The following is a 14351-nucleotide window of genomic DNA, read 5'->3' on the forward strand; positions in this document are numbered from 1 at the left end:
TACCTTCCAGAAGTTAAGCAAATCTTCCAATCTTGCACTGTATTAACTGCTATGTTCTCTTAGTGAGGGTGGTAGGAATGAAGAAAGGACTTCCTTCTCAGTATCCAAAACATTAAAAGTTGCCAAATATGTCCTCAGGCCCTTGCACCATCTATCTAGCCTTTGCACCTGCTAGCCCCTAACCCTAACCTAAGCCTAACCCCTTTTCCCAAATCTTTGACTGGCTGCTTCCTCCTCATTCAGGTTTCAGTCAAAGGTCAGTCCTTCCTGACTATCCTATTTAATATCGCCCTCCTCCCATCACTCTGTTTCATGACACTTAGTCTTAGTATTTTTCTCACATCATCTGAAATTATAATATTTATTTATTTTTTAAACAATCACTTTATTAAAAACAGCAAATTTCACAAATACTCATTTAACATTTTGTTATCACCAGCTGCTGGAAAATCAGTGTGTCCTGATTACCTAACATAAACTGAAGCTGGGCTGCCACAAAAAGCCTGTGCATCATCAACTTAGAATCAAGAGTGGAATAAGTTTGGTGAGCTCAAGAAGGCTAACTCCTTCAGCCCTATGGACAACATTTAGCACAGTGCATTTCCAGAAGGCAACGGTCATAAGCATAGCAGCACAACCTCTGCATCACATTTCCTGATTAAGCCTTCCACAAGGCCAAGTTCTCCAGTTACGGTGAATTACAGCTAGTCAAATTTACTAAAAGCAGTATGTGAAAACAATCATTGCACTTGCACTGTAATTGCCTTAATTCCTTATGTGGAAGATGATTCTGCTACTGGATTCAGCTGGAAAAGTAAAGAATGCCGCTTTTCTTCAAACCAGAAGAAAAAAATGGCATTTCATTTTAGCTGGTAGAAGTATTTGGAACTGCCAAATGGAGTTTTTGCATGGAAGAATTCAATTCTTCTAAGTCAGACAGAAGCTTATCCAAATTAGAGTCACTAGCTGTTTTCCTCTTATCCTCAAGAAGTTCCTGTAACTCCCCATAGAGCTCCAAATTCAAGCAAGCTAATTTTTCCTGCATTTCCTGAACATGTTCCATCTGTTCAATGCAACCTTCGTTTCCAAATGCTTGAAGTTTTCCAGAGTGGAAATCATTCAAAAGGCTGAGAAGCCCCTTCTCCATCTCCTGAATGTCAGAGACATTTGTAAGAAAGGAATGCTGAACTGGAGTTGACTGAGCGCCTTTTCCTTTTCCACCCTGAGGTTTTGTCTTTCCTTTCATCACTCTTTTCAGCTTGGTCGCTGTGTGAAGTTGACTGTGATGCAGGATTTAAAAGCCCTGTGTTTTTACTAACTGTAAAGGCGGGTTTTTTGTTTGTTTGTTTGTTTGTTTTGCCTTAACATCCTGAGTGGGCACTAAAAGACTTAGGACTCCTCTTCTTCACTTTCCGCTCCTCCATTGTTTCAAGGTCATCTTATTAAGACACTTCATACCTGAGGAAGGAGGGGATCAGATCCCCTTCCTCAACCTGCAAACACCCCAGAGCCTCTCAGAGCCTCGGAAGCCACCGATTCAGGTGCAGCTGCTGAAGCTACTGCTGCAGTTTGAGCCGGGGTCACATCCAGCTCCACCGTGCATCCACAGTGCTCTTTGTTGACCATATTATTTACTTGATTATTGTCTGTCTCATTAGGTAAGACCTAAGCACCATGTCTGCCTTGGGTACTACTATTCTAGCACCTTGAACATTGCCTGGTACACAGCAGGCTTTAATACTTACTTATGTATAACTGTATAGGTAGGTGATTAAGTTTAGAGCTTTGGAGAATGATTGGTTTAAGGACTTGAAGAGAGGATTTTTCACCCCAATAAATTTAATTTTAAAAAGAGGATTTTAAATTTTCAATAAATTACCTTCTTGCCAAAAAAGAAGAAAAATGAGTTGGGATTATCATGTCTATTGCCAATTTCAAGATGTGCCAGAAAGATATTTTATGGCGGTTACACTTGTGGTGAATTGATACAAAGTAAAGATACATGTTTGCATCAGAAGAAAAAACATTTAAAATTTTTTTATAGATTTTATTTATTTATTTTTAGAGAGAGAGGAAGGGATGGCAAAAGAGAGAGAAATATAGACTTTCAAAAGAAACATCAATCAGTTGCTTCTCGCATGCCCCCAACTAGGGACCTGGCCTGCAACCTAGGCATGTACCCTTACTGGGAATAGAACTGGTGACCTTTCAGTTTGCAGGATGATGCCCAAAACACTGAGCCAAACCAATCAGGGCAGAAGAAAAAAAAATAACATTAGCAAACATAGCTATATCTTAAAAGTTCAAAATATGACTTCATTAATATTGCCTCTCTGAAATCTTAACTAGGTTGGTTTTGTTTTTTTTTTGTCAGTGTGGAAATTAGTGTAAGAAACAAGGCCCTCATAAATAATGCAATTGATTTAATTCCTCTTACCTCCACTTTCCTCTTCTGTAAAATGTAGTTAATGATCCTTCTTATCACATAGCATAGATCATGTATACTAAGTACCTAGCTTTAGTAGATGGTCAACAAATATTATTTTGGCTTGTTGCTCTCTTTAAAGTACCCAAAATCCAGAAGCCTTTTGAGCAGCATCTGGCCTGCTCCCTGATCTCCTTCGGCCTCACAGCACTCTGTTACATATCCGCCCTGGGAGGTCATTCAGCGGGCATTGTGGAAACAAGAGTGTTCTGATTGTAAACAGCCACTGCTTGTCAGAACAACAACAAAATCAAGCATTGTCTTCAGTCTCCTCTCCAGCGTCAATTGTGCTTCAATAATCTAATACTAAAGAGGTATCTGAACTCTGCAGTTAAGGAGATGGTGCACATATCCAGGGGGAGGCTACCAGTTCATTAGAAGCCACAGCAGTTGCAGAACAAAATGAACCAGAGTAGTAAATTTCAGGGATGCCTCCCCAACAAGAGGCAACTAGCTAGTGAGAAGAGCTCTGACTGCCTCATTCCCCTCCCTGGCCCCATCATGAAAACAGGGAAGTGGACAAGGTGTCCCAGGGGATGGCCCAGTCTCCACCTGTCCTCCAAGGCACTAGTGTAAGAGGAGGATTGCCAGTCAACCAGTCTCCCCCTGTAATAAGTCTAGCTTATAGAGGGGGAGGTAGATAGCTTTGAACCAATCATAAACCTGATGTTTTAGGTCAGACAGAACTGAATTTTAGTAGTCACAGCAGCTGCCCAAGGTCTCATTAAGGTACAGAGGAGAGGGGTAATCAGTAGTAATAATAACACCTAATAATTACTGAATGCTTACTATGTGCTTAGCCTGTCAAACACTTTACATATATTACCCTGTCTAATTCTCATAATAACCTTGTGAGGTAGGTCCACTACAGCGTCCCTCCACAAAGGGAATTGAGAAGTTAATTTGCCTAATTCAGACCCCAGCAGTCCTGCTCCAGAGCCAAGTTCCTGACCAATATGCACTATTGCTTCTTATATCCTAATAGGTTGAGATTTCTTTGTAAACCAGTGTCAAGACAATATAATATGTCAGTTCAGAATTCTCTCTTCTGCTTACTCAAATAATAAAATCTCTCAGGCTATGAATTCCAAGAAATCTTACCTTATTTGAAACATATTTTAAAGGTAAGGCTCATTTGGATTGTATAATAAAGGCCAAATTCAATCACCTCCCAGAAGAGTTAAGAGGGCATCTGCTCTATGTGCTATTGCCATTTATTTTTAATGATCTCTGAACTTTTTTTTTCATCCTCACCCAAGGACATCTTTTTTCATTTGCTTTTAGAGAGGGAGAGAGATGAAGGGCTAGAGAGAAACACTGATGAGAAAGAGGCATCGATTGGTTACCTTCCCACGTACCTAGACTGGGGATCTGTGCCAGACCAGGGATCATAGGCACCTGGACCGGGGGTGGCATACACCTGCACCTGGACTGGGGATGAACTCACAACCTAGGTATGTGCCTTGACCAGGAAACAATCTTGCAAACCTTCAGCTACAGGACAATGCTCCAACCAGCTGAGACACACTGGCCAGGGTGATCTCTGAACTTTTTATTGGACTACTGCCCCCCACCCACCATCAAGAGGTGTCCTACTTCTGCTTCCTGAATGCCTCAGGAAGAGGCCAAACTTTTTGGCCTCAGTACTTTGGTGTCATTGAACCCAGACACCACTTTGCTATTCACAATCATGCGGTGGTAGTCTTTTGGACACATTGCATGGAGTGGCAGTTGTCCAGGACAGCAGCAAAATCAAAGTCTTCTCCTTTTCCCAGCAGGCAATGGTAGGTGGCAAGCTCAGCCTCCAGCTTGACCTTGATATTCAGTAGGACCTGATACTCCTGGGTCTGGTGCTGCCCTTCTGCCCGGGTCTGGGCCAGCTCTGACTCCAGGTGCAGCAGGATCCCATTGAACTGTTTCATCTGCATGTCATAGCGTGTATCCATCTCCCTCAGGCTGTTCTCCAAACTGTCCTTCAGGTTTCTCATCGAGTACAAGTTGATCTCCAAGTACTGGATCATATGTCTCAGTTCTGTGAATGTCATCTCAGCAGCTCCTATCTCAGTGGTCTGTGAGGTGATCACTGTGGTGCTCTCTTCATTCTGCTGGGACCAGTACTTGTCTGGCTCCTCTCAGTTCTTCTGGGCCAGATCATCATACTGGGTCTGGGTATCCACCATGATCTTGCTGAGGTCCTTAGATTTGGGAGCACCCAACTCCACCATCAACCCAGAGTTGGCTATCTGGTTTGTAGACCATTTACTTCTTCATTGTGGTTTTTTGTTTGCTTGTTTTTTTTTTCCATGAAGAACAGCTCCTCCTTGAGAGACTTGATCTTTATCTCCAGCTGCAGCCCAGTGATATTGATGTCATCAGTGACCTTTCTGAGCCCACTGACATTACTCTCCACAGACTAGCGCATGGCCAGCTCCATCTCACACTTGACTCTGAAGTCATCAGCAGCAATATCAGCATTGTTAATCCGCAGAATGATGTGGGCACGGTTCACAGAACTTGCAAAGATCTGAGCCCTCAGGTCCTTGACAGTCTTGAAATCATGCCCCCAGTCTCTGACCTGGGGTCTCTTCTTCTCCAGATGTTCCTGGATTTTTCTCTGCAGTCTCTAATATCCAGCCTCCAGGCTCCTCACCCTCAAGGTAGGAGGCTAGGCAGTCATTCAGGCATTGCATAGTCTCCTTTGCTCTCTAAATGCCCCCATATGCCCACCAGACCCCTGGCTAACCCTGCAGCCAGAGCTCTGGACCCCCAGCTACCCCACATGCTGGTGGAGTGGGACATTGAGATCTAGAAGCTTGAGGCCCTGGTGCCTGCATAGATGTGGGCTGTGCTGCTGGCTGGTTGGGCCAGTGGCTAGGCAACTGCATATAGCCCAGGGTCCAGTAATTTATGGGGAAGCTGGGCCAAGTGCTGAAGCTCACGTTGTTCAGTGAGGAAGGGGCGATGCCAAGACACAGGCTCAAGCCACAGTCTCTCACTCCATTTTAACAGCTAAGAATTTAGATATCAGAAAGCAGTCTCCCACGGTATGAATGATTTTCTTAAGCTATATTGCCTCTTACCAAAGATTTCTGTACTTCTTTTTTAGTTAATTTCTTCTATGATTCAATTTGGCAAATATTGTTGAGCATCCGAAGCATGCCTGTTTGTTATGAAAGGTACTTTCCTTAAGAACAATTACACTCTCCCAGGAATGAAAGGAAAACACATAATGAGCAATAACTCAACTGAGGTTGTAGTATTTGTTCTAGTGACTGTGGGAGCCCCAAGAGATGAATACTTGGTCCTGTCAGAAGGGTGCATGAAGGAATTAGCATTTGAGTTGGAAGAGTGAACAGGATTTAGATAGGACAAAGATGGGGAAATAGTATTCCAGGGAAAGGGAAACCATAAGCAAATCATGGAGGTATAAAATTGGAAGACAGCCCTGGCTGGTATGGCTCAGTGGATTGAGCACAGGCCTGTGAACCAAAGGGTCACTGGATTGATTACCAGTCAGAGCATATGCCTGGGTTGTGGGCCAGGTCCCCAGTAGAGGGTGTGTGAGAGGCAACTACACATTGATGTTTCTCTCCCTCTCTTTCTTCCTCCCTTTCCCTTCTAAAAATAAATAAATAAAATCTTTTTAAAAAATGGAAGACATGTCCTAGAAAAGAGATATTTAGCAAGGCTGAAAGATAGAGAATGAGGCCCTGACTGGGTAAAAGCATCAGTTGGTTAAAGCATCATCCAATACACCAAGGTTGTGGGCTCAATCCCCAATCAGGGCACATACAAGAATCAACCAATGAATCCATAAATAAGTGGAACAAAAAAAATTGACATCTCTCTCTCTCTCTCAAATAAATTTTTGTGAAAGGAGGATGAATATTGGGATAAGGATTTAAATAAGAAACTGAGAATGGGAGCAAAGCTGACATAGGAACAGGGTACCAAACAGGGAGCCTAGGACAGAGGAGAAAAGCACTGGGAATGGAAGGCTCCAAGACCGGTAATGACCACACAGAGTATGGCTTGCAAGATAGTTTCAGTGTGGGAGGTGTTGGTGGTTGAGGATAGAGAATTTGAGACTAGATTAGGGAAAGCAAAAATTCAGTTTGGGACATTTTGTAGTTTTTGCAGATTATCTTAGGGGGATATTCTTCAGGAGACTATAAATTAGAGCCTAAAACTCAGCAAACTTTTTGGCTATGAATAATAAATAAGGAAGTCATCAGCTTATGGGTAAGAAAGAAAATTGTAGTCGTAGATAGAGTTATTCAGCAAAGAGGGTAGAGAGAGATGAGGAGATGGCCAAGAACAGAATCTCAGAGGTTACCCATACATGGCAAAAGGAGAAAACAGTGGAAGATACTGAAAAAGAACTGTCAGAGAAGTAAAGGAGAACCCATTGCAGGGGAGATCACAGAGATTCAAGAATGCAAAGAAAACATCTTGCAGAAAGTACCTAGCAAAAGCTACCATTCATTTTCTTAATTATCTCAGTCAGCTCTGGTCGCTGTAACAGAATACCCATAGACTAGGTGGCTTAAGCAACAGATATTTGTTTCTCACAGTTTGGGAGGCTGGGCAGTTCAAGATCAAGGTGCCTGCTCATACAGTTCCTGGTGAGAACTCTCTTCCTGCCTTGTAGATAGCTGCCTTCTTGCTGTGTCCTCTGTCAGCAGAGAAAGAGAGCTCTGGTATCTCTTCCTCTTCTTTGAAAGGCACTAATGGCATCATGGAAGCTCTACCCTCATAACCTCATATAAATATCTCACAAATACCTCACATTGGGGACTGGGGCTTCAACATACGAATTTTAGGGGAGGCAGGGGACACAATCAGTCCTTACATGACAGTAGTCATGATTCTTTGGGTTACAAGCTAGAGAAGTTCACTTCAAACTAGTATAAAGAGAATGTGTTGCAGCAAAGTCCCAAGGTAGCCAGGATACAAAGGGAAAGGAAACAGGATTTGGAAAATCATCAGGAATCAGGATCCTGATAGTCCTCTTAGCTTTTCTCCTCTCTATTTCTCTCTGTGTAGCTGTTTTTGTGTCCTCTGTCTTTGAAGACTAGCTTTCAACGTTTTGTCATGCATGTGGCCAAACAGGGCACTCCATTATTTCCGAGCATGCATCTTCTCTACTCAAGCAACATGCACCTAGTAAAATTTCTCAAATCCAATTATAATTCCCAACTCCATCATTGTCAGGCTTTAGAAGAGTGAAACAATAACCTTTTCTTTTTCACCTAAGGTTGCTTGAGTTGAGTTTCTGTTATATGTAATTGAATGACTTCAGAATTTCTGATGGTAGAAGTTGTTAAACACCAGAATGTTTTCTAAAAAAAGGCTTTCTTTCTAAAGAAACTCTCCAAGAATTGCCTAGAAAGGACAATTCTTTCTTTTAAAAGGTCCTTGAGTCTAAACTTTTTCTATGATTTCAAAAGTAAGCAATCAAAAAGAAATCACTCAACTGCTTCATCATCTCTCTGGAGGCAGACAGGTGTTATTATCCCAATCTGATATGTACTAATAGGCACAACAAGCTTCCATAATACTAAACTTAGTTTTAAGGGGTAGCATCTCAAGGACCGGTCTAAATCATCTCCACCTCTAAAAAGCTTGGTTTCGATGGGGCTGGACTCAGGTGTGCTCTTGTCAGCAGGGTTGAGGTCGTAAGGATTGAGACACAAGAGTTTGCACTAAGGGGGTGGAAGTGGATGAGGGCATAACGGGGATAAATGGTAATGGAAAAATACAATAAAAATAGAATAAATTTATTGTTAAAAGTTGGCACTAAAGCAGGTGGAGTGTCATCATCTTGCTGGTTGACTGTAAACATCTCCTCATTCCTGTCTTAACAACAGCAAAATCACCAGCACACTTCCACATCCCCTTGACATTGGTATTCTCTGTGGCTTTTAGGGGCTTGACATAACTCTCTGGCAGCTTCTGTGATGTCTGCCAAATGGACCACCTGGTGTTTCTAACCTAGAAGCAGCTTCAGAGTGAATGTCATATAGATCAGAAGCTGCTGTGGCTTAGCTCTACTGGGCCTCTTGAGTTCCTGTTGTTGCTGAAGGATCAGGAAGTAAGGGTGGGGAGGGGAGAAGGAGGAAGAGAGGCCACACTAGAGTAGCTCTGTGCCCCAAAAAGCTGTATTATCAAAGGCCAGAAGATTTCTGACTGCAATTATTGTGCAATAATTGGAAGCACCCCAAACTTTCATTCCTCTTGTTCCACAGTTTATTGAACTGATGTGCTGTAAGAACATTTAAAAAATGTGTGCTAGTGATTGCAGCTCGGGCAAATACTCAATAGGTGGTCATGCCTGGAAAGGAATATGTCAAAATATAATAAGATGTTGTCCCACAAAGTGAAAGGTCACCAGGTCTATTTCCAGTTAGAGCACACACCTAGGTTTCAGATTCAGTACTCAGTCAAGGCATGTACAAGAGGCAATCAATCCATGTTTCTCTCTCATATCCATGTTTCTCTCCCCTTCTTTCTCCCTCCCTTCCTCTCTCTTTAAAAATAAATAAAATGTTAAAAATAAAATAACAATTCCTGTTATAGTTGCAACTATTTCTTTCTCAGCTCTCTTTGTTTCTTAATACAATGCAGCAGAAATATTTCTATTTAATTTTTTATTAGGTTAGGCATTCCAATGAACAACACATGCCTCTCATATTTTTTAGTTTGTTAGACCCTGTTGTGGGACCAACCTCTGTCTCCCATCTTCCTCTTATCTGAAGCCATTCAGTAGTACCTGTAGGCTCAGTCATGGCCTAGTTACATAATCCTGTGCAGAGGGAGGAGGAATTTATGGCACTTCAGTCCCTCACTCTAGGATTTCCTGTCAAGGCTGAGGTTGGTCTGAACTTGTTTCCATTCTATCAGATTACTAACTGACCTTCAGCCTCATTCTTGAGATTCAACCCTGCCTTGGACTCTAGACCCCATTCATGGATTTCAGCCTAATGCCTTAGTTCCAATCTTGGTACCCTGCCCAGTGCCCTGATCCCCTAGTAATGGGGGCATGCCCACTCCTTTCAGTTCCCCACTCTCTGAGGCTGGAACGTCTCTGAACTTTTTAGTCCTATTATCTATTTGTCTGAAATCTTGAGTATCTCCTATTTCAGAATTCTTCGTCTCTAACCCATTAAAACATGCCATTTTCTGTTTGTCACTAACTGCCTATGCTATTGCTTGCTATTTGTCACTGTGTCTTACCAATGGAGGATATACTACTATCACTGACACTGTCCTCTTGTGGTATCAGATCCTAGTCTCTTCCTCTTAGTTGGCGCTAGGCCACCACAGGCCTCAAGCCAGGCATGAACCATTTCCCATGAATAGAATGTTTTATTATATAACTGCTCTGAAAAACAGTGCAATCTTTGTGACCAAACCAGGAAAAGCACAGCCCCATGTAGTGAGCCTGTTGAGGACAGATCATGGAGTCACCTGCAGTCTCTGCTTAAGCACAGTCAACCTGGATCAGAGAATTTTGAGTCCTAGCTCAGTGAATGTGTGTATAATGAACATCCATTTTGCTTTACCCAGTGTTTCTTCTGGAATGATACAATTTTTTAAAAGATTTTTTATTTACTTAATTTTGGAGAAAAGGGAAGGAAGGGAGAAAGAGAGGGAGAGAAACATCCGTGTGGGAGGGATACACTGATTGATTTCCTCTTGCACATCCACCACTGGGGACCTGACCCATAATGCAGGCATGTGCCCTGACTGGGAATCGAACCAGTGACCTTTGGGTTGACAAGCCAGTACTCAATCCACTGAGCCACACCAGTTAGGGCATACAATTATTTTTTTTAGAAATCTAATTTTATTTTATGTTTTAATAGTTCATTTTATTGTATTGTTTCCATTACCATTTATCTCCCCTATATCTTCTTTCACCTCCTCTCCCCCTCCCCCACAGTCTCCATAGTGTTGTCCATGTCCGAGTTCCTTTTCTTTTTTGTTTGATCCCTCCACACCCCTCAACCCCACTCCACAGCTGTCAGCCTTCTCTATATCTATGAGTCTATCCCTATTTTCCTTGTTAGTTCAGTTTGTTCATTAGATTCCACATACAAGTGAAATCATATGGTATTTGTCTTTCTCTGAGTGGCTTATTTCACTTAGCATAATCTTCTCCAGGACCATCCAGGCAGTTGCAAAGAGTAAAGTTTTCTTCTGTTTTATGGCTGAGTAGTATTCCATTGTGTAAATGTACCATTGCTGGTTCATCCACTCATCTACTGATGGACACTTCAGCTGCTTCCAAATCTTGGCGACTGTAAATAATACTACAATGAACATAGGGGTGCATATATTCTTTCAGATTAGTGTTTTGGGTTTTTTCAGATAAATTCCCAGAAGTGGAATAGCTGAGTCATAAGGCAGTTTCATTTTTAATTTTTTGAAGTAATGCCATAGTGCTTTCCACAGTGGCTGCAGCAATCTGTACTCTCACAAACAGTGCAAATGGGTTCCCCTTTCTCCACATCCTAACCAGGACTCGTTGGTTGATTTATTGATAATAGCCATTCTAACAAGTGTGAGGTGATATCTCATTGTGGTTTTAATTTGCATTTATCCTATGATTAGTGATGTCAAGCATCTTTTCATATGTCTATGGGCCCTCTGTATGTCCTCTACAGAGAAGTGTCTATTCAGGTCCTTTGCCCATTTTTTAAATTGGATTGTGTTTTTGTTTTTGTTTTTGTTTTTTGGCATTGAATTTTGTAAGTTCAAATATAAATTTGGGATATTAACCCGTTGGTACTATAATTTTTCCTTTCCCATTCTCAATCCATAGAATTCTGGTAGGGTTGACTCAAACCCCAGGTTTAGCCTTGGCCAATCAGAGCAACACATTGATTGTTCCTGGGATGTGCATGTGACCCAAGCTGGGTCAATAACAGTCTTACCCGGAAATGTTACTGGAGCTTTCAGAAGAGAAGCACTCTCTGCTGGAGTTAATAAGTTGGTAGAATGTAACCTGGAGCTGCTGTTGGCCATCTTTGTTACCACATAGAGAGAGGCTGCCTGGGAATGAAGTCAACTCAGAAGAAAGCCAAACTGAAAGAAAGAGGCAAATTTGTCACAACATTGATCCAATTCTAAAGCCAGCAATCCAACAATGGACTCTGCAGTTTATGAACCAACGTATTTACTTTTATTGTGTAAGTCAGCATGAGTTAGATTCCAATTACTTAAAAATATTACAGCTGGCAAATAAAGACTGACTGGTATTTCCTTCTGCTTTACCAGCTGGGTAAACCTGGAGGGAAGAAATACACCACAGAAAAGCAAGTTGAAAAAAATGTGCCCAAAAATGTAGTCTTTCATTCATTCAACCATTACATAAGAACAGCAGCGTAATGCAATGAAAACAACACAAGCTTCATAGCCCATTAAAGCCCTGCTCAAATCTTAAATCTTTTCCTTTCTAGCTATACATATTTACTGAGCATGTTAATTTATATTTCTGAGTCTCTGTCTCGTCTTTTGTAAAATGGGAATAACATTACATATGTCTGCCCTGATCTGTGTGGTTCAGTGGTTTGGGTGTCGTCCCACATACTGAAAGGTCACTGGTTCAATTCCTGGTCAGGGCATCTGCCTGGGTTGTGGGCAACGTCCCCGATGGGGGTGCATGTGAGAGGCAACCAATGGATGTTTCTTTCATATCAGTGTTTCCTTTCCTCTTTTTCTCCCTCCTTTTCCCACTCTCTGTAAGTAAATGCATACATACATACATACATATATACATACATACATACATAAATATCCCTGGCAATAAAAGGCATTCAAAAAATAGTAATTTTAATTATAAAACACTTTGACCTACAAAAACTTTGAACTCTTGTAGTCTAAAGGTATTAAAACAATGAAAACAAAAGCAAAAAAAAAAAAACCCAAAAAAAAAACACCTTAGTCACTACCTCCAGACAGTCAAAATCTAAGGAAGAAACACAATGTTAAAGAGAGAGAGGGGCAAGGGGCAGTGTAAACTTTCATGTGTCTGCTAGAAACCTTGATAACAGAGGAAGAAGCTCATTTCTTCTGAGGTGATAAAAAAGATTTCACAGAAGAAGTGGAATCTGGGCCCTAGAATGAACAGAATTTTTGGTAAGCAGAGATTGGGAGGAAGAGCATCTCAGAAAAAAAAGAGAGGGAGGGAGGACAAAAATGCATGGCTACGTGTATGGGATAACAGAGCATATCAACATGGCTGGGGTATAGAATCCACATGGCAGGAGCAGTAAAGCTGGAGAAGTTTGCTGCTGCCAGACCTGGGGTGGAGTGTGTGCTGAAGAATGTGGCCTCTATTCTATTCTTGGAGAATAGAACCTTTGAATAGAATCAGGCAATGGGAACTTTTGAAACATTTTTGGACAGTGTTTGTCCAGGATGAAAGTTAGAATTGATCAGAAAATCACTTGGATCCTCTTTCAAAATGCACACTGACCAGTTGTTCCTGGTACAGTGAGCCACTGTAACTGAGCAGAGCTTGTTATAATCTTCAGCCATGTGCAGGAACATGAAAATGGATGGAAAATATCATCCCTGAGGCAGAAACACTATTTTAGAAATTATTGATTCTGTGTATCAAAAGGGCCCCAGGATCAGTAAAGCTGTTAAAACACGCACAGGAACACACAGACACACACAGGGATAGGGGAGGAATTGTAGTCATCCCCCCATGGGCTTCTACAGTCATTTCCTTCTAGCTTCTTTCTCTGCCTCCAGTCGTCTCCATTTCAAACCATTTTATATTTTATGACCACATTAATCTTCCTGTTCTGATCCTGTCATCCCAATTCCAAAACCTTTTGATAGTGACAAGCCACTATCTACAGAACAGACTGAAATTTTTTGTTTTCTCATAGAAGGTCCTCCCTTTGGATAAGACTGCAACCTACCTTTCATACCTTGCTTTCCACTTTTTGCCATCAGGCATCTCCTGGTCCAGCTAGGCTGTACTAATCAAGAAGCCCTTGCTTTCCTGTCTCCAGGCCTCTTTCACATTGCGTACTCCACCTGGAACACCACTCCACATTTCCCCTCTCATCTCTCTTCATCTTCTCCATCCTCGAAGGCTCAGTTCAGATGTTTTCCTGACCCCCTTCTCTCTCCCAACCTGCCTTTGATAATGTCTCTCCATTCTGAACTCCCATAGATCTTTACCTATATCTCTCTCTATGTGTGCATGGTCAGTTGTTTATTTTTTAAAATATCAAAATTTAAAATACAAAATAGTGTAATAAGCGACATAAAAATCACATGTGAGTATTCCTACCACCCAAAACTAGCAATTTTAACAGTTTCATATTTGCTTCCATTTTTAAAATTTTATTTATTTTTAGAGAGAGGGGGAGGGAGGAAGAAAGAGAGGAAGAGAAACAGCAACGTGCAAGTGATATATTGATTGGTTGCCTCTCACATGCCCCCAATGGGGGACCTGGCCTGCAGCCCAGGCAAGTGCCCTGACTGGGAATTGAACCTGCAATGTTTTTGTTTGCAGGCCAGTGCTCAACCCACTGAGCTACACCAGCCAGAGCGGCTTCCATATTATTAAAAGAAGTGAAACAGTAAAGCTAAATTAAGTAAGTCTCCTTTAACTACACACTCTCCTGCTCAGTCCATTTCCCCTCTTAACATTTAGTGGCAACTATCACTATGAGTCTGGTGTACATGCTTCCATTCCATTCCTTATAATTTTATTTGCATACATATATGTATTGTGATGTTCTGTGTGTTCTTAAATTTACATTATGGTGTCATGATGTATGTATCATTTTGCACTTTGCTTTTATCACCCAAAATTGTTTTTGAGACCAATTCAGGTTGA

General features: G+C 41.6%; 2 pseudogenes; both read right to left on the reverse strand.

Moving 5' to 3' along the window:
* Positions 1–865: 865 nt before the first annotated feature.
* LOC123809896 lies at positions 866–1626 on the reverse strand (annotated as a pseudogene).
* Positions 1627–4099: 2473 nt separating this feature from the next.
* LOC123809897 lies at positions 4100–5266 on the reverse strand (annotated as a pseudogene).
* Between the last annotated feature and the right edge of the window lie 9085 nt (positions 5267–14351).

Source organism: Phyllostomus hastatus, unplaced genomic scaffold (genome assembly GCF_019186645.2).
Source record: "Phyllostomus hastatus isolate PE091 unplaced genomic scaffold, TTU_PhHast_1.1 phas_scaffold_585, whole genome shotgun sequence".
Classification (NCBI taxonomy): Eukaryota; Metazoa; Chordata; class Mammalia; order Chiroptera; family Phyllostomidae; genus Phyllostomus; species Phyllostomus hastatus.